This window comes from Taudactylus pleione, unplaced genomic scaffold (genome assembly GCF_031769625.1).
Source record: "Taudactylus pleione unplaced genomic scaffold, aTauple2 ptg000258l, whole genome shotgun sequence".
NCBI lineage: Eukaryota > Metazoa > Chordata > Amphibia > Anura > Myobatrachidae > Taudactylus > Taudactylus pleione.
Window position 1 is genome coordinate 4,554,575 of NW_028284660.1, and position 25,331 is coordinate 4,579,905.

At 43.1% G+C, this 25,331-nt stretch overlaps 1 pseudogene; it reads right to left on the bottom strand.

Annotated features, from left to right (window-relative positions):
- Positions 1-11,806: 11,806 nt before the first annotated feature.
- LOC148514823 (killer cell lectin-like receptor subfamily G member 1) overlaps positions 11,807-25,331 on the bottom strand; it is a 113,850-nt pseudogene continuing 100,325 nt past the window's right edge.

Here is a 25,331-nt window from a genome sequence, read left to right on the forward strand (position 1 = left end):
AAGGGGAAATAGTATTAAATATTAATCCATGTGTTATTATTGACCATTTAAATCTAGCAACAGAAACCGCTGAACACTCGGTGGCTTTGAAAAGCACTGTACAGCAAAATGTACCCTTGGTACAGTATGACCGGCTTGATACTGTAACCACCCTTGTGTATGTATAATACAATTAAATGAAAAAATGTTTTTATTTAAAAAAAAATAAAGGAAAACTATCACTCCTAGTTGTACATAGACAGACTTGTGGCCGTGTACAACTAGGAGGCCAAGTCAGGGACAGAAGTGGGTTTGTACTGTATGTGACGGGTTGGGTGGACCCTGCTTACAATAACACTTTGATGTGGCCTCCAAGGTCTCTGGGTCTCAATCAGACCTGCTCACGAGCACTGTATGCTCGCAAGCGGGTCGATGTTACCCAAATGCGCATGCGCACGACGGAGGCTGCTCCGTCGTGCGCATGCGCGAGACCCGGCGAGCGATGGGGAAGCCGTTGCTCGGGGTCTCGCACCAAAGGGGGCATGCTGTTTGACAGCATGCCCCCTTTGGTGGGCATGCCAGGGGCGTGGCTGGCCAGACGGAGGCGTTCCCATGGGAACACCTACCGTCTGGGTCCGGCCCCACTGACATCACTAGTGATGTCAGTGGGAGTGTTTTTGGCTCTGATAGAGCCAAAGCACTCCAGGCTTGCGGCAGACGAGACCCTACCACAAGGGTCTCGTCGCAAGCACGATGGTCGCGATGGTCTTGACCATCGCGACCATCTTTTTGGCCACTCGCATAAGCTGTGGGTGGTCACCCACAGCTATGCGAGCGTCCAGGAGGCGGCTCCAATTTGAGGTAGGACGGGCCAGATTCAGAACGAGCACTCTTGTCAGAGCGTCCGGCTCTGAATCAGGCCCACTGTTCCTAAGATTTCATCGTCTATTATAGGTGCTTTTCTAGTGTGCAGGCAAGAAAGCGATTGCAGAAGTATTAAACCAGAGAAGCAGAACAAGGTGGTAAGGATGGCCATCAAACATTGATCCGATGCATTATTCGCAGATATTGGACACAGATGTACTGCTAGTATATTCATAATGGCTTTAGTGATCTATTGTGCAAATGGATGTTTGCTTTCATATTTGCTTCACCTTGCATTTTATTGTTTCACAGTCAATTGTTGTTTTAAACTACTAGTATTCTTGGTCCCCTTCTATGATGATGATTCACCCCAACAGCAGCCCTAGTGCACAAGTATTCTTCTGGGGAATCCTGGATAGGGGAGGAATAAGTTAGTCTTCACAAATTGGATGCAGGAGGCGATTGATAAAGAAGGTGTTGGTGGTGAAGATTGTATGTGCTGGGAGCTGATGCTGGACTTCTTTCGCACCTGTACTTACTCTGGCCACACAAATGGTAAGGATATCATGACAAATTATGTCAGGATCTGTGTAAAAATAATTCCACATGAAAGAGGTGGCTTTTTTGTTCTTATGCCCAGACATGACAATGGGCATCTTCTTATCACGGGTAAGAATTGCTGACACTGGTGGCAGACTTACTTTGATAAAAACAACATCCTCCTTCTGAATTTTATCAACTTTTTGTCCAACACATTCATAATCAACCTCCTCATTAGTGTCAGATACACAAATATCCCTGCATCATGTTGCACTTCTACAGTCACATCCTCAATTTCTATGTCACCATCTTGCAGAGGGGTCAGAAATGGTATAAGCAGGGTTCTGCACAATTACAGTTTCAGAAATATTAGACTCACACACAACAATTGTGAACACCCTTAGACTCTCCTCAGAGATTTGTGAAGTCTGTGAACACAGATTGTTCTTCAGCCTGAGGGGCAAATTCAATTAGCCGCGAAAGGTCAGCTAAGTTTCACCTCCAAAACTTTCCGCCTACATCGCATGTTTTTGGAGATATGTTTTTTGTGCACGTGACCGCCTTTCGACCAATTCATTTCCAAAGGATGCGAAAACGGGACCCGTCAAAACTCAAACAGGCAAAAAGTGCTGTCAGTTTTGAGGAATTCAGCCTGACACCCCCCAAAAGATGCACTGACTATGGGGATCAATATAGATACCCCCGAATAGCCCTGCTGAAGGTATTTGGGGTACTTAAATGTTCTCAATAGCTGCTTTTTTAGCGTCTTTGCATAAGTGGTGAAGAATAGCATTTTGCATTTTTTTGGGTGAAAATAAGTAGACCCAGCAAACTTGGGGTACATGAAAATGGGTGCTAGCATGTTTTAAAGTTGTTAAAGTGAAGTTTTATAAAACATAAAAAATCCACCTTCTGCAAGCACCTGCAATCAAAAAAAAACACCTGTGGTGTACTTGGGGACCCCCCTGGAGTCTATTTCGCTAGTTTTTATCTTTGTCCCCCAACTTTTGTTTTCTTTTTGCCCCAAAAATGAAAGTACTTTTTTTGGGTGTTCTAAAGTATATATATATATATTTTTTTACGCAGTTTACATTTTGGGGGACTGTCCCAAGGGTGCTGGGGAAGTTTCAGAAGTGTGCACCCCAAAACCACATTTCTGCACTTTTTTTCAAACCCTATTTATAGACGAATTTTTTTCGCCGGGTTCATACCAATGACTTTCCGCGTAGGTGAAAGTCTTTGGAATTGAGTTATTGCCTGGCAAAATTACATCTCTGGTGAGAACTTTTCACCGCTTAGTGCGGATAATTGAATACGGCCCCTAGTGTTTGTTGTGCACTGATTTGCCTATTTTAAAAATGACACAGCTTGGCCCTGGTTCTGCAATAGGCATTCTATTGCATGAAACATCAGTAGCAGGACCATCACTCACAAAGAATGCCATGGTCTGAGCCTTTTCTTGCTACTGCATGTGTTGTATTGCATGCTGACAATGTTAAATTTTTCAGCAGTAAATGTTCCTGTTATTATATTATTATGTTTTTTTTCTTTATCATTGTGAAATAATGTTTATATTTAAGGTACCCATTCATAAACCTTCTTTAGTAGATATTTAAATACTGTCATGACTGGCAGCAACTGCAGCACTAGTACTGAGTTTCTGCTCCTGGTCTTCTATTGACTAATCTATGATTGGTTTTATTTTTGATACAAGCTAAGAATTTATTGAAATACTCTTAAGAATTGTTTTGGGGTGCAAATTAAGGGTGGAAAACTGTCACACATATCGTTGCTTACACTGGAAGGATAACACACAATTTTTTTTGCACTAATGTCTGATTTTAGACACAGACAACACTGGCCATTGTTTTTATGCACTTGGAGACACAGGTCTCTGTGAGAATTATTTTGGGGTGTAGATTAAGGGTGGGGCACCACCTCAAACACTGTCGCTTACACTGGTAGGATAACACACTATGCAAATTTTTTACACTAATTGCTTTGTTTTTTTAGAAACCTACAAAAATGACAATTGTTTTCACACACTGGGAGAAACAGTTCTTTGTGAGAGTCATTTTGGGGTTCAGATTAAGGGGCATATTCAATTAGATGTGAAAAGTCCCGTACTTTTCGGATGCTGGACTTTTCGCCTACATCACGCGTTTTCAATGCGGAAAAGTATTGCGCATGTGCCCGCTTTTCAAAGTTTTCAATTAGAAATCGTCGAAAACGGGAGCCGGCGAAACTGTAACACGCAAAAAGTACTGTCAGATTTGGGGAAATCAGCCTGACACCCCCCAAAAGATGCACTGACATTGTGGATCACTCTAGATACCCCCAAACAGGCCTACTGAAGGTATTTGGGGTACTTAAATGCTCTCAATAGCTGCTATGTCGCATCTTTGAAGAAATGGTGAAGAATAGCATTTACCAGTTTTTTTGGCTCAAAATAAGTAGTCCCAGCAAATTTGGGGTACCTGAAAATGGGTGCTAGCATATATTTTAGTTGCTAAAGTGTACTTTAAAAATCATTCAAAATCCACCTGCTGCAAGTACCTGCAAACTTAAAAATACCTGGGGCATACTTGGGGACCCCCCTGGAGTCTATTTAGCTAGTTTTTAAGTTTGTCCCCCAACTTTGAACTTTTTCGCCCCCAAAACGAAAGTACTTTTTTTGGAGTGATCTAAAGACTTTTAAAACTTTTTTGATGCAGTTTACCTTTAAGGGAACTGTCCCAAGGGTGCAGGGGGGTTCCCTTAGCTTTGCACCCAAAAGCCCCAATTCTGCACTTTTTTTCTACACCTATTCATAGGCAAATCTTTTTCGCAGCTCCCATTGCATTGAGTTTCCACACCGGAGAAAAGTCTTTGGAATTGAATACGGAGGAAACTCTTTCGTATGGCGAAATGACGTCACTTGGGAAACTTAGCCGCAAAAATTGACTTATCGTGGCTAATTGAATACAGCCCTAAGAGTGGGACAACACCACACACAGAACATATATACGCTGTGTCATTTGTCTGAACAAACAACTTCTTGTTTACACAATATAATTTTAAAACAGGAACAAATATATTTTTTATGCAATTTGTTTTTATATATAACTAAGAAAAAGCTCAAAACAAAAAGGTCTTCTTGTGGTGCAGCAGCCTCAAACCCAGTAAAGTATTTATCCTAGGATAGGCCCCGGAGAGCTTCTGGCTCTGTCAGAGCTGGAAGTTCTCCACTGACATCACTAGTGATATCAGTGTGGCCTCCCCCAAATGGCAGGCATTCCCATGGGAACGCCTCCGTTTGGGCTGCCACCCCCCCGGCCCGCCTTTCAAACGGGGCGAGCTGTCAATCAACATCGACAGCTCGCCCCCTTTGGAAAGAGACCTGCTACGACCGGTGCTGTCGGTCGTAGCGGGTCTCACACATGCACACAAAGGAGCCGGCTCCCTCGTGCGCATGCGCACTGGACAAACATCGAGGCGGCCGTGCGGTCGTAGACCGTACGGCCGCCTCTGAATGAAGCCCACAGTGTGGGTTAGATGTACAGTGCAGATTGGATACAGTGTGGGTTGTATACAGTGCAGGATACAGTGTGGGTTAGATGTACAGTGCAGGTTGGATATAGTGTGGGATGAACACACCAATAGCGCACTTACTGTGACGGCAGTGATGGCGGTGTCCTCAGTGCAAGGGTGCCGGCGTTGTTCTTAGTGCAGGGTTGCCAGTGGTGTCGGAGGAGTGGGGCTGCCGATGGTGTTGGCAAAGCGGGGGTGACAACACCAGTGCCGGCGGTGTTGGCAGTGCTCTTTGTGGGAATGCTGACGGTGTTGGCAGTACTGGAGTGCTGGTGGTGTCGGCAGTGCAGTGGTGCTGACGGTGTCCTATGTGCAGGGGCAGCAGTGTGGGGGTGCTGGCTATGTTCTCAGTGAAGGGGTGCGGCCAAGTCGGCAGTGGGGGGAGGTTGACGGCGCAGATGAGAGAAATACTGAGAAGAACAGGGGGAAATGGGGAAGAACAAGAACTGGGGGCGACTGGAGGATCAGGGGCATAGAGTAGGAAAAGAAGAAAGAACAAATCTCTGCACAAAAGTTAGCAACCCAACGAATGACTTGTACAATATACCAATTATACCATAATCTGTGTGTGTACCTGGTAATTATTCTTGTATTCAACATCTATACTCTGTAACTCTTCATCATTAGAGGGAATACATGCCAATGAGAGCAGAGAGGAACAAGTTACCTACAGCCATGTATGAAGTGTGGAGGGACCTATAGTCACGTATGAAGTGTGGAGGGACCTATAGTCACGTGTGAAGTGTGGAGGGACCTATAGTCACGTATGAAGTGTGGAAGTAAGAAAAAGCTGTACATAGGGTATGATTGACATTTACATTATAATACCCAAAGTATGAAAAGTAAGCATTTAGGTCTTTGCTGTGGGTATTTAATAAACAGTGTATGTTATAGAGAGAGCATCAGGCTCCCATAATTATACCAACAATATTAAACTGTGCTGATGCACTCATGACAGACATTATCCTCATGTTCTAAAACTTGCATGTAAAAGAGCCCCTATACTATGTTTAACTAGAGTGTGGTATAAGAGATAGATAGAAATTACATAGACAATGTCTAGATCGACCCAGATGTTAGACAGTTAATAGATCGACAGGTACAAAAGGTCGACACACTAAAGGTCAACATGGAAGATGGTCGACGGGTACAAAAGGTCGACAGGTACAAAAGGTCGACATGGAAGAAGGTCAACAGGTACAAATGGTCGACCGGATCAAAAGGTTGACACGAAAATGTTAGACACATTTTTTTTGTGGAAATACCATTCGGCCCCTTACGGACACGGTGGTTTGCTTCGCTCGCCACATGGATTTATTCTCCCTCCATGCCCACTTGGATGGTAGGGAATGATGTTGGATAGTAGGGAATGACATTGGACACTGGTTCATCTTAAGTGCCTAACCCTAAACCTAACTCTTAAAAAAAAAATCATGTCAATCATTTTTGTGTCGACCATTTTCTTGTCGACCTTTTGACCCTGTCAACCATTTGTACCCGTTGACCATCTTCCATGTCGACCTTTTGTACCTGTCGACCATTTGTACCTGTCAATGCTTTGACTGTCTAACATCTGGGGTCGATCTAGACATTGTCTAACTAATTACTGTCTATCTACAGTCAGGCACCCATGTAACTCAGAGCCCAGGAAAGTGAAGAGTCTGAGACATCCCAATATGTATTATGCAGAAGGTAGGTGCCCTGTATCAAACTGGACCTAAAGAATGATTCACTTAAAAGACACTAAAAAATATATTTTAATAACATTTAATTTAGGCTCAAAATATGTACTGTACTCCATACAACTTTGAGACATCTATACTTCATTGTATAACAGGTGAAACAGTGGATTCAGTATGAATTACCGCCGGTCGCATGGCCGGCGGTTCAAATCCCAACAGCGGCAGCCCGACAAGGATGAAATCCCGATTGTAGTGCCTAACCCTAATCCCCCCTCTAAGTGCCTAAACTAACCTCCCCTTCCCCCACCGCCTAAACCTAAGTCCCCCAGGGGGTGCCTAACCTTAATCCCCCTTCCCCTAGCCTAAACCTAACCCCCCGGGGGTGTGCCTAACCCTAAGTCCCCCCGGGAACCCTAAACCTAACCCTCCAAATCAGATCCTGCTATCACTCTGGAAGGATAGTATAATCAAGTACAGTCACCAAAAATGTAAATGGAGATAATCCTGCAACAAGGGTATAGTAAATTGGTGTAGTTTGGGTTGCAAGCTGTGGAGCCGGATTGACTCCTACCAACCGCAATTTAACTCCCTTGTCCCAATTGGAAACGCCGTCTGTCCTCCCAGGCCGGCCCACTCTGCATTGTAGAAGAGACGTCTTGATGTCTCTACCATTACCCACTGCAGGAGCCGAAAGATGGAGCGGCTCTGGCAGTGGGCGCTGTAGCAGTCAGTGAGAGTCTGACAGACTCTCATTGGCTGCTACTTAAAACAAACACACAGCTGCCGGTGCTGGTGCCTGTGTGTTTGTCAGTCACTGCGTAGTGCTGACCGAACTCCGTACGGTCAGCGCTACACGCGCAGTTCAGGCAGCTGTGTCACAGGGACACAGACTGCCCGTGGCCCGCATGGTGCTGCGGTCCGGGGGGCTGGATGCCCCCCGGCCCAGCTCGCCTCTGATACTACTACTATCACAGGCTTAATAGTCTGCACCTACTGCAGCATCAGTCTCTGCTACCAGTTTTTGGAATCAGTAGGAATGACCGCCAACGCCGGAAGACCGGCAGAAGTGAAGATCCAACAGGAAATTAAGGTAAGTAAAACTAACCCTACTCCCCCCGCCTAACCTTAACCCTCCCTTAGGGGTGCCTAATCCTAACCTCCCCCGGGGGTACCTTACCTTAGCCTAACCCTAACCCTTCCGGGGGTGGGGGCTAACCCTAAGTCCCCCCGGGAGCCTCTAACCTAACCTCCCCCCCGCGGCTGTCTGCGCCCACTGCCCGGCTTACCTTCATTCAGTATGCCGGACGTCAGGCTCCCAGCATAGGGATAATGATAGGCATCGGGATTTCAACGCCTATCATTAGACCCCTGCCGGGATTTGACAGTCGGGAAGCCGGCGGTCGGCATTTCGACCGTCGGCTTCCTGACTGCATCCCCAGTAGTCTGCATGAGTTATAGTACAGTCAGGCCATTTAGCTTTATTTACACTCCAGCACATACAGCTACTGTAGCCCAATGTAGCCCAATGGGTCCCAACCTGAATCAACAAACTCCTAGTGACGTGATATAGATGGTTTTAGCCTGACTAAAAATAATATAATTGATAAATACCAAAATACCAAAAAAGAAGCACTATCAAAAAATGCAAGCATTTGTAGATAAACTAATACATTCAATTTAAATCACAATGCAGGTGAATTATTATTACTTCAACATATATTGTATCAATCTCATACACAAAACTTACTGTTGTTAATGAATGGTTCGATGAGAAATGTAAAATCTTTGTTACCATCAAGTAAGTCAAGTTCCAACAATGTCACCTTGTCATAAGCAATCCATGTTAAGCAGGTCTTATAGAGAGTATGCAAAACTGGTAGGTACTAAACATGGTACTAAAAGATGCCGCACAGTTGTTTGCTATTTAATACAGTATCCAAGCAACCAGTATGGTAATTGGTGGTTAGTAGCAATTATTGGATTATAGTGTCCAGCAATTTGAAAACTAGCAATGCTGCCTCAGGAAGTCACTGTTCAGATAAGAGGCACAATATTAAAGGAAAGTTAGCATGCAAATCCACTCAGTCCAACACAATAGAAGTAACATTTTGTGTATGAGATTGATACAGTACATGTTGAAGTATATATTGAACATGTTATTATTTTATATGTAATTTTATAAGAGATGTGCGCGGACCCCAGTGCTTTTATGTAATTCTAATTCATTATCGTGTTTTTGTTATGGCACAAACGTCCTCAAGTGTTTTGGTTCGGATTTGGTTTTGGAATTTAAAAAAATGATTTACATTTTTTTTTATAAAAATCCATTAAACAGCTAAAATCATGCAATTTGGACCTATTTACATGCAACCCAAAACCCAATCAAACCGGGACTCAGTTCTACTCGAAAATCCAAAACGATTCCGAACTGGGACTTGATTAGAATTCCAAAAACCGGGTGTGTTGTTTGCATTTCCAAACTGCATATTTCCAAATTTTATGCTATTCACCGGCCGTGTGATTTAAATTGAGTGTATTATTTTATCACTACATAAATACTTGTTTTGAATAAATACCTGTATTTTCTTACAAATGTCGCTTCCTTTTAGGTGTTTTTTATTGTTATATTATACATTGTTGGAGTGTTACAGACATTCCCTAGTTGGAAGCAGCAATTTGTCATATTTCAAGCTCTAAGTTTGTGCATCCATTTCTTCTGTGTGTTTCAATTGATAAATAATCTGCAAATTTTAATTTAGGACTGACAGTATTATATTACCAGAAATCTATACTAAGGAGTTTGCATAAATTGCTGAAAACTTGCCCATCACTGTAAATAATGCTGAAATGAATAAAATGAATGACTTAAATTCTTACTTTGTTAAGATCTGTCAGATTAACCAAAGTTTTCAGAAAAAGTTGGGATCAGTAAAAGCCGACTTGAATATAACAATAAATAATGTAAAGTGAGCTGAATTTGGCTAAAACACAAAAAAATACCTAATGACTTTTATTCAACTGTATATAAGAATTTATATATCTGGTTTGTGAGCAAAAGTCATTTAACTTCATGGACAAAATACCTAGTAAGCAGGGGCGGAACTATGGGAGACAATGGATTCGCCTGCGGCCGGGCTTCAGCACTGAAGGGGCACTTACTTCATTGCCCACAATATATTCATCCCACTTAGGGCTGTAACTATGTACCTGGAGTGTACCGTCACAGCCGCCCAATACATGACACCTCTGCCCGGCACCTGAGAAGCCACCATACATTAGTGGAGAGCTCCATGTCAGACAATTAGCTGCCACCTCCCTCTATCTATAGCCTGTCCCTACTCATTGGTGTCACTGCTCCTCTGCAGCTTCTTATGTCAGTGTAACACATCCGGCACCCCCTCACCTACAACTCTCTGTCTCATTCTTCCCTGGCAGCAGCCCTAGCCTCTGAATCCCATGCAGCAGTCCCGGCGTATCCCCTAACCAACAACTCCCTGTCCCACTACTCCCTGGGGACAGCCCTAGCCGTGGACCCATTCATCAGTCCCGGCGCCCACTACAACCACAACTTTCTGTTCTACTCCTCCCTGGCATCATCCCTAGCCGAGGACTTGCACAGAAAGTCCTGAGTAGCTGTCCTGAGGATATGTGCACCTGCAGATCTTCTTCCAGGAGCTGGATGTCAACACAGATGCATTGAACAGAGCTGCGGGTAAGAGGGTATGGAAGGCGGGGGGCCTGGGGCACCAGTGACTGAATCTGGATGGGCAGATCTTTGGTGAAGCAACTTCCCAGCATGTGATCCAGTCGGCAGTAGAGAGTCCTCCACATCAGGTGGTTTTCCCCACCCAGGGATATCAGGAGGGCTCCCAACCCCACATCAGGTGGCTTTTGTCTCCACCAGGACATTGAGTCTCATGTTAATTGCACCATACAGGTCACTATCTTGTGACTAATGCATACAGATGTGTCACATGCATCTATCCACCGTGCGACACATAACGCATGAGCGCAGAGTGACTCTGTAGCCTTTTCGTGCAAATGTATCCCTTCAAATGCGTCTTATTTGCACAGTGATGTGTATAGGATGCACAAGCAGCTTCTGATGATTAAAATGATCTGTGGCATGCCTAGATTCTGTGAGTGAGTGTGGGTTTATCTGCATGCGAAACGCTACGTTAAGCGGCTGTAACGGGGGGGCACCAAATTATAACTTATAACTTGCTTCCGGGCATCTGGGATGAATTTATTCCACTGCTAGTAGGGATTAGTAGGGATGTTTCAACCATTAATATACAGTAAATGGCAATATCGCCCAGATTCTCAAAGATTATCCATGTGATGTCATAATATCCACAGGTCCATCCTTGGACAAATAATTAACTATATTTAAGTTTTGGTTTTCAGTTCTTTAATATGACATTTCATATGTGGGGGATGTGTAGTATACTGTAGAGAGCAGGCTATCAGACTTAGGGCTCTATTCAAACTGGCTAGATGCGTTCACTCGCTCAATGTGTATGCAAATTCGGCAAGGCAGCCGATCGCACAGTAAGGCATTAGCATGCCCACTATGTCTTGACCTGCGATCACTTTGTGTATGCAGATGCCCACCTGCCAGTCTTAAGATGCTCACTTGCGCACGTCATCTCCAGGAAGTGTATGCAACCATCGGTACCATTGAACCCATATGCAGCACTTGTGGCTGACCATACCCTACCGCAAGCACTGCAAGCACTTCAGTGCAATATTCAACCAAGTGGCGTGTAGTATGATGCTGCCTCTTAATTATGCACGCCTCTGAAACGGCGTTGAGACACTCAGGGATGCCTGGGTTCGCACCTCCACTCCCCCATTTTTAATAGCCAGCCCCTGTCACCACCCACAAACGGCTTCTCCTGTCACTCATTCAGCCAGGCTATCTATGCGCGGTGAGTGAACGCTTCCCTATCACTTACACTGGTTCGCGTACACGCCCTGCGATGTATACACATGCTCAGAATGCAAAAATTGTCTTGCTGCATGCGAACGCTTCCTAGCGAGCGGGTCTGATTCAGGTCCTTAGATCAGTATAATATGCAGTGATTATGTTTTACTTTTTAATCGCATAGAAACAAACAATTTATCTTCAGTCTTTAATGATTCACCAATAGATTATTAAAATGACAGTGTCAGAACTTCACAGCTTTCCTTTGACATATAAATTTATAAGCATGAGTACAGTTCCTAGCATAATAATAACCGTTATTCACCAACGCACAGTGCCCTGACATCACCTTCAGCTGGATCCTTTGTAGAAAATAGAAGATGACAAAATATCACATTACAATGGTTTGGAGGATTAAGCAATCAGTGGGTGTGGTGGTATGACATTCAGAAGGTCGACATTCAAAATGTCGACACCAACATGTTGGCAGGTTCTAAGTGTCTACAGTTAGAATGTTAACATGAACATTAGGGTGACAACCAAAAAGGTCAACATGGTTAAAATGTCAGCATGTTCATAATGTTGACATGTAACATGTTGATACCAAAATGTCAACAGGTTTTTTGCTTATTTTATCTTAATCCTTACGAGTTACCATAACCCTAACCATTACTCTAACACTAACCCTAACCATAACCCAGGGCCGTAACTAGGATAGTGTGGCCGGTGCCATGGCACAGGGCAGGGGGCGCTGTTTGGGCCTATCAAATTTCTGTTTATTATCATTCTCATTTGTAGCTTCCTCTTATTTCATTCCCAGCATCTCCTGGCCTCTCCTATCTCTTCCCTGACCCTTCCCCATGAGGGCATTCCACTTTTTTGGCTGCGTTATGTCCCTTTGAAAAATGTCACAGGGCATCAAAAAGTCTAGTTACGGCTCTGCCAAAACGCTAACACTAATTATAACTCTAACACTAACCATAACCCTAACCATAACTCTAAAACCGCCTACACACTGGGCGATAAAGTGAACGATAAGGACGATAATGATATCATTATCAATATCGTCCAGTGTGTATGCATGACACTGTTAACGATGTGCGCTCCCGTGAATCGTTACTGATGTCTTTCATTGCCTGAACATGCAGGGCACCCTGATGATATCGTCAGGCCCTTCGTGTTCGGGGATGAGGAAGGGTGCCGGCACTGAACGATATCTTTCAGTGTATATACTCAATGTCATTGATGATATTGAGCTGAGCAGTTCAGTGGAAACACTAGACCATATCGCTCATAGAGTATATCGTCTAGTGTGTATGAGCCTTAACACTAAAAATCAGCAAAAAAAAAACTTCAAAAAAACTTTCTGGTGTTGACCTGTTAAATGGTGACATTATGAACATGTTGACCTTTTAATTATTTCCAACTTATTGAATGTGGACATATTGGTTGTCGATCTAAAGTCCATGGCGACATTCTGACTGTTGAAATTCAGATCATGTCAACATTCTAACTAAATACCGTAATCAGTAGTTATAAGACAAGCTCTACTGGCTGAACACTCTTAGATGCTCTGATTAGAGATTAGGGACTCGGGTTTGGCCCAGATCTTCCCGCTAAGTTCAGGTTTCAGAATGAGGCAAAAATTATTTATTCATGGTCATTTTGTAGCAGATGTCTGTGAATGAGGACATTTTGTCTCATTCTGAGATCTGAACTTGGCAGAAGATCTGAGCCAAAACCAAACTGCTCATTTCTAGTTCTGATACATGAACTGCAGTAGGGTGGGGGCTCTGAGTACCTACACCCCCCCCCTTGCTAGGATTATCAATGCAGCACCATTTTTTGTATTTATTGTTACTGAGACGGAGAACTTTGTCTCCATCTCGTCTAGCTGCGCTACCCTCAGGGCTCCAAACAGCCTTGATCAGTAGACACGGGTATGTCCGAGTATCCAGGGTGCTGGTACATCACATAGCTCCTCCCAGCATCTCCCAAGAGATGCATCTCACAAGAGCCTTTGAGTGACAGTGACTCACCACTCCTTCTGCAGTTGAGGGGATGCCTGCTGTGCTCAACTCAGCCAAGTTATATTACAAATCTATACTGTACGAATGTTCAACATTATAACAAGATCATGTACAACATCAAAGCCTCTTACAGGCTGGTGTTATAGCACCGGCCATTCACCCATCTCCATCCATCTCCTTCGGGGTAAAGCCCGATCCAAAACATGTCGTCTGTCTGTTGTGTGACAATTCTGTGTATAAATCACTGTAACAAAGAGTCAGCCATGAGTATTATTACAAATGATCACTATTATTCAGAATGTAACTAAAAATAATATGAATGAAACTTGTTTTAAAAAAAAAGTACAGTCTGTACCTGCTGCCTCTGGTCCTCTACGACTAGTAGGTGTCCTCCCATCATCTCACACTGCTCCTGGCTCTGATTCCATGTCCTACGTGTAGCATGTGAGTAGTAATAACAGTTGTCTATGTACCTCACCCAGTTTTCAGGACACAGCGCACACCCTGTAATACATGTTTAAAACAATACAGCTCAACCAGTATAATATACCTACAGCTTTACCAGTAAAACATATTTCTCTCAGTAATCATTTTGCACTGTAAATAATCTTCAAGTTTTTCCTCACATGAGCCAAGATATCCAGGAAGAGCTGTATGATATTATCACACAGCACTAACGGAACTTGACTAATGGATTACTGAAAAAATGAAGGGCCTGATTCAGATTTGGGAATAGGCTGCGTACATACACAGAGATAGATTTGTACAGTCCGTCTGGTGGAAGGAAAATCTGGTAATGTATGGGAGCAAATAACAATAGAAATTTGCTCCCAAACACTGGAAAATGGACCAGACTTTGTATAAGTGTGTTCACAGAGAGAGCCAGTAACTGTGCACCTTGGTGATACCATGCTGCACTACAGGTGGGGCAGATGGTAACGTGCAGAGAGATTTTGATTTGGGAGGGCTGAGTCCAAATTGCCATCTACTGTAAATCATACATGCCTACCCTCCTGGAATTTGCGGGAGGCTCCCGATTTTCTGGGTAACCCCCTGCACCCCCGGAAGGGTAGGCACTTCTCCCGCATTCTGCCCACTTCCTAGTGAAGTAGGCAGAATGGGAAGACTATTAGCTGCAATCGATGGGTCCAGGCATTGGGCGCGGGGCCTAATGATACGATTCTATGAGAATTTTGCCATTTAGCCCCGCCCCCTAATTAAAATATGCGTTGTCCCGCCGAATTCAAGTGAGGGAGCGGTGCAAAATGACACCATTTAAGATGCCCCCCCCCCCTGCCCACCTGCTTCTCCTCCCCGGGCTTCCCCTGGGGATGAGAAATATGAACTCGGCAAGTATGCTGTAAATTGCAGTGTAAAAATTGTGGATTACGGACAGTACATACAAAAGCAGCCAGTATTTACCCCACATGCAAGAGAAATGTATATATCTGCACACCTTCCATTGCAGCATGGTTTGTCCAGGTGCACAGTTACTGGCTATTTCTTACTCTATTCCCAACTATGAATCAGGCCCTAAGTAGACACTGCATCCGTATTGTCTGCACGGCTGTCCTGTTCTCCTACCACCTTCCAGATTGTTCCACATGTATCGGTACAAGGTCTCAAGTAGTAGCACAGATGGTGTAATGGTTAGCATTACTGCCTCACAGCACTGAGGCCATGGGTTCGATTCCCACTATGGCCCTAACTGTGTGGAGTTTGTATATTCTCCCTGTGCTTGTGTGGGTTTCCTCCGGGTACTCCGGTTTCCTCCCACACTCCAAGAATATACTGGTAGGTTAATTGGCTCCCAACACAAATTAACCCTAGTATGTATGTGTGTGAGCATGTGGTAGGGAATATAGATTGTAAGCTCCACTGGGGCAGGGACAGATGAGAATGGCAAGATATTCTCTGTACAGAGCTGCGGAATATGTGTGCACTATATAAATAACTGATAATAATAATAATAATAATAATAATAATAATAATAATAATAATAATAATAATAATAGATGTTATAATATATATTAATATTTGTGTGTTTATTTTAGAGATAAGCATTTCGGTTTCCCTGGTAACCCTCCACATCCAAACTTAGGAGGGATGAGTGGATACAAATCCTGGCTCGGTTCTTCCCGCTAAGATCGGATCCTAAAATTAGGCAAAATGTAATCTTCTCAGCGTTGGATGGAGATAAAATCAATGGAGATAAAGTAACAACCAACCAAGTGAAATCCTTGGCTGCAGTCCCGGTGATTAAAGTACTGGTTTTTCAAAACTCAGATAGTGGCCCAGATAAGATGGGGAAGCTTCCCATAAAGTAATCCAGTGTCCAGGTGTAGCCACTAACGTGTTTTGCTGCCGCTCTGCAGCTTTGTCAAAGAACTACGGCCAAGGATTTCACTTTTTGCATTGGATCTTCTGAGGTGTCCCCCATCATCTGCACCCCAAAACAATTCTCACAAAGACCTGTTCTTCCAAGTGGATGAAAGCAATTGCCAGTTGTCTGTATCTAAAACAACAAAGCCATTAGTGCACAAAATTTTCATAGTGTGTTATCCTTTTAGTGTAAGGAACGGTGTGTGCGGTGTTGTCCCCCGTCCTCTGCACCGCAAAACATTTCTCACAGAGACCTGTTCCTCCAAGTGCATGCAAACAAATACCAGTGTTGTCTGAGTCTAAAAAACACAAAGACTGGGCAAGATGTAATAGGATCCCAGTTATATAAATGTGCGATTATAGAGCTATAATCTCCCCTCTTCCCCTCTTTGCTATTTTGATTTACTTGTGCCCCATCCACCCTCACTGGTTTTGTAATTACTCCTTTAATTTATCATTGTTCATTTGGATGCTGTTTGATGTTATTAAGTTCTATTGTTACTTTATACAGTTGTGTCTATTATATCCATATCTTGTCAGCCAATTGGTTATTCAGCATTAGTTGAAATTGTTTCCTTGTAAGAGGGATAATACATGTGTTTCTATTTAATTATCATTATTAATCTGGGTTACTGTCTTTAATAAAGATGAAGTTTAATAGCTTCCCACACAGACCTTTCTCAGTTCATTATATGGTGCGACTATTAATGACTTGTGCATGCAGTCTGTCCAGCACAATGCACAGTACAGTAGGTATCTTACAGATGATAATACACCTACCTGCAGCTGTCTCAGTGGCGCCCCCACAGAGCTGCTTCTTTATCTCTCTCATATATCGTTCAGCATTAACATATTGAGGCACTGAAAGTCACATACGGGAAACTTTACCAAGTTTGCATCTAGTTGAAAAATCTACAGTAATACACAGCAACCATACACTTACTTTCCTTGTATAACCTCTAATAGACACATACAAGCTAGAAGATGTGTCCTCCCTCAACTATAATTCTGACCAATCATAGAGAAGCGTGGAGTGGGCCTGATTCAGAGTTGGGCATAGAGAGAGATATCTCCCTCAACTGATCATCTTGGTGACACCATGCTGCACTGCAGGGGGGGCAGATATAAAATGTGCAGAGAGATTTAGATTTGGGAGGAGTGTTTCCAAACTGACATCTAAATTGTAGAGTAATAATAAAGCTGTGCAGTGTTTGTGGGCTACATGTAAAAGCAGCCAGTAATTTCCAGCAAAACACACAGTCTAGTGAATTTAATGTGTCTAGTATTGGAAGTTCAATTTATACTTGCCACCGGAATATACAGAGCTCTGTAGGAATATGTTCCTTTGTGAATAAAGGCTTCAGAGGCTTCAGAGTGTTGTTATTAGATCCAGGGAGCTGGCAATGGGAGTGTATGGCCAGGTACATGGGGGTTGCGATGTAATAGCTCTACCCATTATGTGGGGAGCTTGGATCTCCGTATAGTGGCTTCTTCTGACGGCAACAGAATACGCACAAATCCAAGCGGTAGTCTCCCTTGTTACTTTGGATCTTTTAGCTCCACGATGGTTGCGCTCAGGTAGCGGGCAGTGGGGATGGATATCAGGCAGCACAAAAATGTGTGATGGCTCTACCCATCACGAGGGGAGCCTTGTGCTTTCTTTTGTGGTTTAGCCCAATGATTGATGTCCACTTAGTCAGGGACTGTATCCAAATGGAGCAAAAAATACATTATTTTAGTTTAGGCTGTGTTCGTTAGAGCCAGTTGGTACAGCAGGTGTCCGGTCAAATAAGGAGTAGTGTAAAGAGAGTTCACCTACGCATTTCAACGCCTTCCTGGTGTCTTTGTCAAGGACCTAAACCACAAAAGCCTTGACAAACATTTCTTTACAGGTGAACTACACATACCAGTGGGCCCTTAATGCCCCGCATTCTGGTACTTCAGGTTCATCAAGTACCAGCATGCGGGGGAGGCTTGCTGGGACCTGTAGTTCCACTGTAACAACAATGTTGTTAATTCTAATTTTACACTACACCTACACTCTCAACCCGCCACCCACTACCCAGGGGTGGCGGGGATAGCCCCGGGCTATCAGCCTAGGCCAGGTGTGCCCTGGAGAGGGTGACCCCTTTATTGGAGTGATCCTCAACTCCCCAGGGATCCCTTGCTTGGGCTGACTAGCTGTCAGGACTGATGCTGCGGCTGGGGGCCCCCCTGGCTGTGGCATCAGCCCCCCTCTAGAAATGGTCCAGGGCTGGTTTTAAATATACGGTGGAACCTCAAGCCAAATTTTTTCTATGTATAGTTAAAACCAGCTCTGTCCCTGCTGCCTGGTGCTGGTTCTTAATTTACAGTGGAACCCTACACATTTTTTTTCCTGTAAATTTAAGAACCAGGACAGGCTGGTAAGTCCAGGGCTGGTTAGTCTTTTGGGGGGGACCTCACATCATTTTTTTCACAAAATTAAAAAACAATTAATAAGAAAAAAAAGAAGAAGGAAAAAAAAATGATTTGTGTATGTTTCAGCCAAACTCGCAGATCTGGAGGTGAGTGTTTAAAACATCAATTTGGCAGAGAGTTTGCAGGCATCTCACCTGAGATTCTAATCTCGATTCTTGGTAACTTTGTGAGACGTATGTCTTAGGTAAAAAGTTATTCAGATTTTGGCCGATGGTGATAAGATTCGAGTTTGCTAACTCACCCGAGTTTTACGAGTGAGATTAGAGAAATCTCTCTGTAACTCACCCGACTTTGCTTTTAGTAAATTTGCGAGATGAAAAACATGCCTAAACTCACCCGAGATTGTCATCTCGACCAAACTCGATTCTTAGTAAATTTACCCCTAATTGTCAATGATCACTTGCAACTTTATTTTATCTTTTTAGTAAATAAATAACTTGTTTTTGATACAAATCAGAGTATCTATTGTATATGTCAATTGTGTCCACCCCCTGATTCACAAGCTGCTGTTATATATGTTGTTGCTTCTTTATCTAGTGGGACTGACTATCCCATTCAGCTTTACTAAACCAGGGTGTGGTATTTAACTCACAAAGCACCTGGGTTTTCTCTTTTTTCTAATACAGTATAATGTATATTGAATACAATTATCACATGACTATCATAAATAATTAAGTCCTGATAGTCGCTGTTTAAGAGATTTAATAATTGATACGTTGAAAGCTCGGTCTGTGTGCACAATGTGATGCATTCGAAATCCCGACGGACGGGATGCTGACGCTTACATTACCAGCTCCGGAATACCAACGCCAGTCAGAATTCCGGCTCCAGCATCCCGACCGCTGGGATGCCGAAGTTAAGAAGCGGGGTTGGGGGGAAGGTTATGGTTAGATTTATGGGTTAGGGTTAGGCACTAGGGGGAGGGTTAGGGTTAGGCACTAAGGGTGGAGAATTAGGTTTAGGGTGTGGCGAGGGGTAGGTTAGGTTCAGGCACGAGGGTGAGAAGATTAGGGTTAGGTACCAAAGAGGGAGGGTTAGCATACTGACCAACAAGTGTAGATCTGTTAACCCTGTCGGGATCCCGGTCTCGGGATTCTGACCGCCAGGATCCCGTCTGTCGGTATTTCATACCTATCCCGTGCAAAATAATTGCTGCCCATATAATAGTAGTCACCTTGAATATATACTTTTATTGAGCATTCTTAGGACACAATTATTGTGCAAACAGACAGAGCTTTCACCTTTTCATATATTAGTCCTATTAAATAGAGGTCATTAGGACTTTTTAATTCTTTATAATATTTATCCTCCTATTGTATTTTTACTTTTGGCCCTGCTCACTGTGCTTCATTTATTAACACTTATCTTCAAACATTTTTTTGAAAGTTTCCATTTATGTAAAAATTTGTCTATCAAAACATTTAGGAATGATATTTTCCTGTACATCTGGGAAGTCATCAATTATTTAGCCAAAAAGATAACTGGAGTGTACTGTAGAAGTACAGTAAATGCACTGATTATGTGAGCAGCAGTGACCTGTGATTATAGTTGTGATGGCAGTACTGCTCTTCTCCCAAGCATATCAGTGAGCGATATAGTGTATATCATTATCAATTAAAATTTAATAGCATCGTTTTTAATCGAATATACAGTATAGTTCATACTTTTGCCTAAGGAATCTTTGTCTGTAAAATATACAGTATGTTGTTTACGTGGAGGAATAAACATGATGTAAACCACTATTGCGAGACACTAAGTTTCAGTTCTTTGGAAAGCGCGAGTAACTGAATGAAAAAACACAGTAAAGAGGAAATAAGTTTAAAATAAACCCTGCAGAACACCATATATTGTAATACCACACCGGCCACAGGTCTCTTAGAACATAATAGGAAGAGACAGAATCGGATACCACACAGAGACTACATACAGTGAGGTGTGAATATGTTGTTATAGGATCCTTGAGCTAAATATCTGTAACTCCTCACTGACTGGAATACCCCACCAGTAGCAGTGTAGGGGCTAGTTCTAGTGTATGAGGCCAGTGTGGGGCAGGTTGTCTGCCAGCTAAATGGCTCACACTACTAGAAAATACATTTTCTAGCTGCTTAAACCTCAAAAGGATCTGTAGAGAGGTCTCAAGGGATGAGCGTGAAGTGGACCAAGCTCACAATCAGAGTGCAGCAGTTAAAAGCGGAGCGATTTAATGAGTGGAGTTGCAACTGTGATTATCGGACGCAGGGCCTGATTCAGAGATGGACATAATTGCAGAGCCACACACAAGTAGCTGTGCAAACAGGCACCTCCTTGCTGCATCTGCGATCCCAGGGCTGCGACCAAGGTTGCGGCCAACGATCACCATCGCAACCATCAGTCGGGATGGTTGCATCTTTTGGCCAGGCTGCGGAAGCTGAAGCTTACTGCAGCCTGACCAGATCCTGGTCACTTGCGAAGCCAGGAAATCTGTGTCCAAAGTCGCAGACACTGGCATCGTCCCTCCTGGAAAATGGGGGTGGCACGCCACTCCCCCACTCTGCCCTACAAACACAGCAGCATGTCAATCATGCTGTGGCTTGGGGGGATCTGCGAGCAAGATAGCAAAATCTGATCTGCACATTGGAGATGTGCGCTAACCATCAGATCAGCATACTGTACATCTCTGAATCAGGCCCACAGATTGGCTAATTCAGGGGTAGTACAGAACAACGTTTGCCCTACAGTTTGGCCTTAGAGTAGCAGAAGTCAGAGGTCTGCACTAATCACAGCAGAAAAAAGGAAGGGAAGCACTCTTGAATTTATTAAGTTTACTAAAAGTAACATATCAAGAACAATAAACACATGCAGTATATTAAATTACTAAAGCATATATACATAAAATACACAGATGCGCATATGAAAATTACTTGAAAGAAAATATTCTAAAAATTATAATTTCTAAGTAATTGGTTTATGCCTACGAAAATAATCTCACTGTGTAAAACACTTCTGTGATTGGATTTCGGGTCAGGTCGCCTTGGGCTAGTAGTGAATCTGGATGGCCTAATAATACTACTCCTAATGCAGACCAGTATCAGTAGCTAGTATATCATGGCTGATTGGGGATGGCAGTAACAGCCTATTGCTGCCCAGATGTAGACTGCAAGAGTTTGCAGATATGCCAGACACAAGGTCCAGTATACATAATAATTGCCCAGTATAGGTTTAGCAGGATTTCTCAAAGCAGGATATCAGGATTGCACAGAGCAGGATATTAGGATTGCACAAGCAGGGTATCAGGATACATTAGAATACACAATGCAGAACACTGGAACCTGGAGACCTCACTGAAATATTGAGGCCTCTAAGGAGAGAAGTTTTACTGACAATTCTTTGCTAGTTCATGTGAGTTTAAAAAGGGCACCTTTGCCGGTGATTGGCCCAGCTGATCATATGACCTTGACTTTCCTTCCTGGGATTGGCTGGATGTGTGGGTGACATCATTCTGAAATACTGCAGCCGATGGGTGTCCAACAGATACATTAAACAGGGACCATAAGGGCAGTAAAATTTACCCTGCCAGACTCAGTAAGGGGGCCCCTGATCCAGCAGGTGATAGTGCCCCCTCTCTCGAGAAGTGGCCCCAGATACTTGGCTTCTGGCCTAGTAGTGAACTGGAGGTAGAACTTCTTCAACAAAGAAGGTGAGTGTATATTGGATGCATTGACCTAAGCCCTCTCCTTGGGACCATATCCCTTTTATTTGATCAGATACTGGAGATGACAATGAAGATACTGGGAATCATGGATGCTTTTGACTTCATATTCCTCTCCATGTTGGGCCTAGAATTTGGGAGAACCTTGACTTGTAGAGTAGAACCAGTTTAATAATGAATGTTTTGAGAAGGGATACGTGGAACAAGTTGTGAAACTGAAGATAAGATGGTAGATTAAGTTTGTAAGAGATAGGATTGATGATTTAAGATTATGCTGAAGGGTCTAATGTCATGTTGAGCAAACTCATGGAAGGGACTCAGAGATGCAAATTTCGAGTGGACAACCAAGCCTTATCCCCTGGTTCAAGGTTTGGTATTGCTTTTCTTTTCCCAAAAGAAGATAGAGCAAAACTGCAAATCAATTGCTGTGCAGTGGGGCTTTTACGCCTGTGAAAAGGCAGACAATCGCTCAATCTGCATAAAACATCAGCTTTGTATCTAGATCGGGATCAGGCCCTGTGGGTGATAGGCAGAGGAAATGTTGAACTGGATAAATAAATCTTTGCTCAAAGAGCTCCAGAATTTGGCCACAAACTGGACACCCCAGTCGGAGACAATTTCAATTGGACAACTGAGAAGACATAAAATCTCCTTGATGAAGAGCTAATACAGAACTGGAGCTGAAAGTATATTTTAGAGAGCTACAAAGTGTGCCATCTTGGAGAATTGATCTACCACTACCAAGATAGTAGTGTAATTGTTGGGAGGTGAAAAATTGGTGATAAAGTACATGTTAATGAGGGGCCAGGGAATGGGGAAATGGTAGTGTTGAGCACACTTAAACCAAGCAGAAATTAATTGTTTTACATCTTGATGGAGTGTAGACCACCAATATACCCATATTTTGAATTCCTTTGTTCTTTGGACCCAAGCATGTCTGGCAAATTGAGAACAGTGTGCCCATTAAAGGTGTTTTCTCCAGAGGTTTGAAGGAGTTAAAGTCTTACCCTGAGGAGGAATGGAAATCTTGGTGGCAGCTGCTTCACTTCTGAATTGACAATGGCTCATTTCTCTACCATTGATGTCTCTTCATCCCTCTTCATGTATCTTGTAATTCTTATGTTCCGGATGGGAGCAGATATGGAGGTCAAAGCATGGGAAGAGTAATGACCATCTGGCATAGTAAGGAATAATACTGTACACTGGGCTAACTTAAGTCACAGGTGGTACTGTACTTGTGGTCTCTTTAGATGGTTAAGAGTAACTGAGCTTCCTCTAAAATATGTCTCCACTCCTCTAAGGCTAGTTTTATAGTCAGCAGCTACTTGTCTCTGATGGAATAGTTTTTTTTTAGCTGGCAAGAATGTTTTAGAGAAGAACCCATAGAGATGAACCTTGCCATCTGATATCCTTTGAGAGAGAATGTGTCCAACTGTTTTACTGATGTACATGAGTCAGCATCTCTGTTATTTTTCTATGATGAGAGTCAAGGTCTCTGGAAAAGATAAGTATGTTGTCCAGATACACCACCACTGTGTTTTATAGCATGTACTGAAAAATATTGTTAACAAAGTTCTGAAAAACTACAGGAGAATAATAATGAACAGAAGGCATTACTAGGTACTCATAATACTGTCCAAGTCATTGAAAGCAGTTTTCCACTTTAGTCCCTGCCGGATACGAATTAGGTTGTCAGACCCTCAATTATCAAGTTTAATAGTGGCTCCTTTAAATCGATCATATAGTTATTATATTAGAGGAAGAGGATACTGGTTCTTGACTGTGATGTCATTCAGCCATGGTAGTCTCGACATGGGCGGAGACCCCCTTCTTTTTTCTTGAGAAATAAGAACCCAACTCCTGCTGGGAAGGTGGAAGCGTGAAATAACCATCTTTCCAGATTCTCTCTGATGTAATCTGGGGCTGATTTATCCCCAGAAGCAGTTCCAATTTGGTCGCAATTAACCAATGGTTTCGGGACTGAGCATTGTGCAGGGCTGCAGGGCCCATGTGCTGCAATATTGCTGTGGCCCCAGATGCAGTGCGCTGTTCGCCGCAGCTTGATTGACAAGCTGTAGGTGTTTGTAGGTGGAGCAGGGGGGTGTCCCATAAAGTGGAGGCATGGGTTATGAGAATAATTCTCAAATTTGCTGAAAGCATTTAATACTCACTGTATTTCCCCTGAGATATAAAAACTTAGGCCCTCATTCAGAGCCACTCGCTAGCGGCAGTACGCTCGTTCTGAGCGATGTTCGCACATCTGCGCTTGCGTACGGTTTTTAGTACGCATGCGCGAACCAGTCAGTGCGGCTGAAAATCGTTGGTACGCAATATAGCGAGGGCCTGCTATTTTGAGTGACAGAATGAGGCGTATGTGGGTGGTAACAGGGGAAGGTGCTTGAAAACAGGGAGTGGAGATCCGAACGCAGGCGTGCTTAAAGGTCAAAACAGGCGTTTTAAGGGAGTGCATAATTAATCCAGCAGCGTCATTGACCACGTCACTTGGTTTTTTTTAACTCAGAACTGCTCGCAAAATAGCGGTTGAAAAAACCAACCACAAGAATAGCGAGCAGTTCATATCCTGTTCGATGTACTCGATTAATCTAATAAATAGCGGACATGACGTATGGTGCGAGCGGCCAGGGGGCGTTTTTAACAAATAAACGAGCATATGTTTTGCTCGCTCGTTCAGACTTAGAGGTGTGAACAGACTGCAATGTGCGATCATTTGAATAGCCACCCCTTGTTTTTGAACGAACGAACGCAAATAGCGAACGGCTCTGAATGAGGGCCTTAATTTATGGCTACTATGCCTTTAGCCTTTCACATGGAAAAAAACTGCATTATTTAATTTCTTTAGACCTGATTTTTGTTTCTACAGTATTATTAACATCAAAACATTCATTGCAATTATTATCCAGTCACAGTCTTTATCAATATTGGCCACAGGATGCAGTGAGCTGGCTGGCTAGACTAAACGACAGAGCAGAAACACATGGCAATTTAAAGGAATATAGCACATCTATAAAACATAATGGTACAGAAGTGGCAGACAGGATGACAGTTTAATAAACTATACCACTTTATTGAATGTTTTCATTATTCAAGAACTAATAGCCTAAAAGTAAAAACCTAGTACAAAAATACTTGTATAATAATTTTCAAACACTAGTAGCAGCAAAATAGTTAAAAAAACTATTAAAAAAAAA